Genomic DNA, 5975 nt, shown 5'->3' with positions numbered 1-5975 from the left:
AAAAAGACTGAGGGTTAAAGACTCAAAATAATTATAACTAATAACTTGTTTAGCATTAATTAATAATCCTGACTGAAAAATAGAATCTACACATCCACCTTGACCTGTTGTTATAGGAACTTGAAAAGATAATTGGCAGGAGTGGATTGATATATACCTACAAAATCCTCCTGTTGTAGCCAGGTTTCTGTTAGACAAAATAAATCAATATGATGATCAGATATCAAATCATTAACTAAGAGAGACTTAAAAGAGAGACATTTTATGTTCAATAATCCACATTTAATGATTTTATTTGTTTGTTCTGGTAAAGTAATTGTACTTCTTTTTACAAGATTTTTATGATTTATTTTTCTAAATTAGGAAAGGTTATGTAAGGAAGACATCGGATTGAGTTGAATCTTCACTCGATCACAGTTTTCCATATGTATTTAACATGTTAGAATGTATTAACTCCAGAGCCAGAGGGGGTAAAGGTCAAGATGAACTCATTGGTCTGCTCATGAACATTCATGGCTTACAGGGGTCAGGAGTTGGCATGGCTGAATTCCTATTCTGGTTTCTGGCAGAGTCCATCAGAAGTTAGAACTGGAACATTTGCCCAAGCCCTGCAGACACTGCTCTCTCATCATGTTGCCATTTAGCTTGAACTGTCTGCTGCAGCACCTTTGCAGATGTTGTCTCAGCTGCTGATAGAGCTGAGTACTGTAATAATAATGAAGATGTTAACCCTATGCATGAGGAGGAAGTGAAGACAGGATGAAAATCCATTCAGTGCCTGTTTGTGCTGGTCCAGAAAGTTAATCAGACAGCAAAGGACGAAGAGCAGCACTCTGCAGAAATGACTGGGCTGCTTAATGGAACTGCCTTCTGGAAATAACATGCACAGGTGGACATACTGTCACTGGGACTGGCATTAAAAAACATCTGTCCATCTTCTTCTGCTTACATGTGGTCGAGCTGTGGAGGCAACAAGTTTGAAGGGAAACAGAGATATCCCTCTCCACAGCAACAAGCTCCAGCTCCTCCTGAGGGATTTAAAAATATTCCCAGGCCAGAGAAGATTTATAGGAAGCTCATTTTAGCCACTTTACCCGGGATCTTGTTATTTCAGTCATGACCCATAACTCATGACCATAGGTGAGGGTTGGAATGTAGATGGACCAGTAAATTGTGAGCTTTGCCTTTCAGCTCAACTCTTTCTTCACCACAATAGACGGGAGCATTACTGCAGACATGGCTCTGATCCATTGATACATTTCCCACTCCATCCTACCATCACTTATGAACTAGACTCCCAGATACTTGAACTCACCCTTGATCTGAAGGGAGCATTCCACTTTTTTCCACCTGAGAATGATGGACTGAAATTACTGTATTTAAAAATTATACTGCTCTTAATGAATGACCTGATATCACTGGCCTTCTTGCTTTTCATTGTTGCTGCACTGTCAGGAATCTTGGAGTGTTTTAGACAGTTCTTATAAATTTGAGATGCAAGTACCTACAGTTGTCAAAACCAGTTTTTGTTAGTTACATCAAATTGCCAAAGCAAAATCTTACATTCCTCCAAAAGACCTCAAAAAGCCTGTCCATACCTTTATCACCACTAAGTTGGACCACTGCAGTTCTCTATGTTTTGGCCTTGAATAATTGTTTCTCCATTGTCTGGAGTTAGTGCAGAATGCTGCTGTACGTCTTTTTAACAGGTACCAAAAGGCATGACTACATCACCCCAGTTTTAGCAGATTTACACTGGTCAGTAATCAATATTGATTTTAAAATTCTCTTACTCACTTTTAAAGTTTTAAATATTTGGCACCCAATTATTTAGCTGAACTTCTTGACTTTTATAAGTGCAGTCCAGGGCTAAATTAAAACTCAGAGGGCATTGGTCCCCCAGACTCTGGACATTCATACTGCCGAGTCTATACAATCTTTTCAATCCCACCTGAAAACCCGCTTTCTTACATTGGCTTGTAATTCAAGTTCAGTTTGAGTTTTATAGTTTGGAGTTTCCTTCTTTTTAGTTTGTTTTTATTTCACCTATTTGGCACTGCAGCAGTGGAACATCTAATGAAATTATAAACCCAAGTGAGTGATGAGCCTCAATCAGCAATTATTTAAATGTGAGTGCAGTTTCTCCAATCAAAGTGGGTCAGAGTTCTGATTAGAGCAAATAAACAACTTTTGATTAACCCACTTTTAGCAGCACAGTTTATTATCCACACACAGCTGACAAACTGATTCAAGATTAATTTCTTTGTCATTTTATTGGCAAACATATAAACGAATTGGTGTTTCGCACAGAACACCAGTTCTGACAAACAAATCTCAGTAAATCTAAATATAAATTAAAGGAATGAATATAACATGCTGCCTCCTATTAAAGTTTTAAACTAAAATCATCTTGTAATGATAAGAATGGAGTTATAATGGCTTTGGACAAACCTTGTAAATGACGTTAAGTATGATCTTATGAGAGATCTTGCAATATGTGTTAGCTTTTGGAATATGTGTTGGGGATAACCCTCAGCTACCACCACACCAAACTGTAGCTCAATATATATGAAATGTACTGGGTTATATTCATTTTTTTTGGCTAAGTTGGTAGAAGAATGTTAGAGATGCAGCTGCCAGGAAAAAGACAAAGAGGAGATATAAAAGGATACAGTTAGAAAGGACTTGGAGGTAGTTGGAGTGAGGACAGAGGACACAGAAGACAGAGTTAGATAGAGGAGGATGACTCACTGTGGTGACCCCTGAAAAGGGAACATCTAAAAGAAGAAGATTAGCTTTAGTGGCCATCTTGAGTTGGATTATTTCAAAAGTAATGAGTTGTAGACATACATCAGGTAATTACTTTTTCAGAGTTGTATTAAAATCTGTCCAGTGGTTAATGAGATGTTTTTCTAACAAATATTTGAGGTTGATACCAAAAGTTAATGGCAAAAATGTTGCACAGTGTGTAGTGCATAAAATATGTATTGGGGACAATGCTCAACTACTGTCACACCAAATATACATAAGCTTGATATCTGTAAAACTAACTGATTTAAATCGTTTTTCATGTTTTCTTAGTTCGGTACACTGTGGCAGCCATCTTTATCTTTGGCTGACTCCAAAAGTTAATCAGTTGTAGATGTACACCTAATGATTAATTTCTAGGAGTTTTATTAAATTCACCATCTGGTCATTAAATATTTTATTAAAAGACTGGGTGGATGCAGTTAACGCAATCAGTTAGCACTCAGACTATGTATTGAGGGTAAATCTCAGCTACTACCAACCAAATTTTACCTCCATATATGTAAAATTGGCGGAGTTATAGCCATTTTAGTATTTGTTAAGGCTGATCAGCTGTGGCAGCTGTCTTAAATGGGGTTGACTCCAAAAGTTAATTGGTTGTAGATGTACATCCAATGAATACTTTCTGAGAGTTTTATTAAAATCCATCCAGTCAGTTATGAGATTTTTTGCTAACAGACACATACTAGCATAGGCACAACATTATTGTCCTTTCACCTTCAATGGCAGATGATAATGAACTACTTGTTAGTCAGATGTGACTCACCATTGACGTTCCATCTTGATTTAGCTTAGTGATGAAGTTATTTCTTTGCCTCGGAAGAAATGCAGTGAAAGTAGCATGATGTTGAAGACAGGATTGATTTGTGACAGAGAGGAGGTGGAAGCAACACAACAAAGGATGAGAAGATTCATGGTGCTCATAAAACACAAGAGACACTCTCTGAGAGCCCACACTTTGTTCTAAAGACCCTGAAATAAATTACAGCAAAAGTGAGCTATCTGAAAAGAGAGCATACACGCCAAACTGGAAACAATCTGACAGAATAATGATTTATTGGGCCCGAGTTAACAAACGAGCAGCAGAGTTCTGAACAAGCTGCAGACGGGCTAGAGAGGTCTGGCTAATGCCTACATACAGTGCATTACAATAATCAAGACGAGCTGTAATAAAAGCGTGGATTAATTTCTCAAGGTCAGATCTTGTTAGGATTGGTTTGACCTTTGATAAAATAATTACCAGAAGCTCACACAATAATGTGAGATGACACATTACAGCTACAACTACAACTAATTTCAGGTCAATATGTTTAAAATGAACTGAGTTAAAGCCATTTTTGTGTTTGCTAATATCTTTTACCTGTGGTGGCCATCATGACATTGATTGACTGTAAAGTTTTATCAGCTGGTGATGTACATCCAGTGGTTAGTTTCTAAAGGTTTCATTGGAATCTGTCCAGTGATTCAAGAGATATTTTGCTAACAGACAGTATTGACTCCAACAGTAAATTTTAAGGAAAGGTGTTCCATAATAAGCAACACTTAGAGTACTTGTTATGAATGACTCTCAGCTACTTCCACTCTAGAATTTAGAACATCCATCCATTCATCCATTTTCAAATGGACCCACAATGCTGACAGCAATGTGTTGAAATGGACCTTCTGAAACACCTGCAGTTTTGTCACATCTGGCAGATGCATGATGATAAGACTGAGTATCAAATCACCCATATGTGGCCACCAGTAAAGTTTTCAGAGGCAATGATTAGTGTGAAACAAGCCCTGGAATCTTCCATGAGATTTGTCCACAAGCTTTTCTTGCAGAGACTTCAGGAACTTTGCTCTGAATATCATTTGTGTCTCTAACCAGTTTATGGTGCACATGAAGTAAGGTTTGACTTCCTCAGGAAGGGGCTCTTCACTTCACTTTTTGAGTGGATGATCTGTTGCGGTTTTGTAAGTTCAAGACAGTCTTCATGTTCAGCTTTTAAATCAGCAAATGACAGTGCAGTCAGTAGAGGAAAGCTTTCTGCTATCTCAGAGATCAAGTCATGTTCAGGATCTTCAGCTGTATTAGTGGAGCTCAGTTTTTTTTCATACAGGTTGCACTGTGTTGTTTACTTGAACCTTGTGGATGAATCCTTTAAACACATCCAAGATGGTAGGCTGAAGTAGAATCAACATTATTCACCCTGTGGCAATCTGCCACTGTGACCTGTTTTCTGCTCCCTCACATCTTCTCATGGGCCAGCCTCCTAATTACCCACAGCTGCAGCAGGTTGTCATTAGCCAGCCCCAGGGTTCTTAAGGCAGTTGCAGAGAGCAGTTCTTCACTGAAGCATTGAGTGCCTTAGATAACAGTATCAGCCTATGAAGACCTGTTTGGTAATCTTTAGAAAGTTACTTACCTGCGTTTGTTGTACTTTATACTTACCAGAAATCCTGTATCTGCTCCCTACCTCGCCACCTGAGAACGACTTACTTGAAGGACCTGCAACTACTTACCTGACCTGGCTCACCTGTAGAAAGACTGGCTGCTTTGAGCTTACCCCACACGGGAACTGACCTGCTGGCTCCACACTGGATCACGCCTGCCCACCATCAACCACCTCAAGCATTGAGTAAATATTCACCAACAGGATCTGGGACTTCTACACGTCACCACCGACTAACTACTTACCTGCACCTTGTAAATACTCACCTGGGACCGCACCTCCAAGCTCACCTCCTAGCACCTGTTGTAAGCCTCCTTGTTCATTCGCATTTAAATCAATCTCTGAACCTCCTGTTGCTCATAGGACTAATCCTTCTGCCCTCCTCTTTCAGATCCTGCTCCCTTACCCCTTCCCGACCAAGAATAAATTATTTTACTTTACAACTTGTCTCCCATGTTTTGTCTGCCTCTTGGGGTACTCAGGTTTGGCTAACACCAGAGATCGTGTCCCACCCTAGATGTTATTTGTGTCAGTGGGAGTATTTTTTTTTTTTTTTTTTTTTTTGCATCATCACCTTTTAACGTGATTAAGGTTTCTTTTCCATCAATGGTATTAATCTACAATTCTTTAATTAGGTGCAGGCCTAGCAGTGGTGACCCAGACTTAACAATACAAAATAATGCTGGGGCTTATTTGTTTTGATTTGCTACTCCTGCTGTGACTGGTGGACAT

General features: G+C 39.0%; 1 long non-coding RNA gene across 1 annotated transcript; it reads left to right on the top strand.

Annotated features, from left to right (window-relative positions):
• The first annotated feature begins 5163 nt into the window (after nucleotides 1-5163).
• On the top strand, nucleotides 5164-5683 carry LOC112449933. The gene is made up of 2 exons (XR_003038486.1): nucleotides 5164-5548; nucleotides 5635-5683. It is a non-coding gene; the product is annotated as an uncharacterized LOC112449933 (long non-coding RNA).
• The last annotated feature ends 292 nt before the right edge of the window (nucleotides 5684-5975 follow it).

Source organism: Kryptolebias marmoratus, linkage group LG9, assembly GCF_001649575.2.
Source record: "Kryptolebias marmoratus isolate JLee-2015 linkage group LG9, ASM164957v2, whole genome shotgun sequence".
Lineage (NCBI taxonomy): Eukaryota > Metazoa > Chordata > Actinopteri > Cyprinodontiformes > Rivulidae > Kryptolebias > Kryptolebias marmoratus.
The sequence above is the reverse complement of the archived record's forward strand: the minus strand, read 5'-3'. Positions and strand labels throughout refer to the sequence as shown.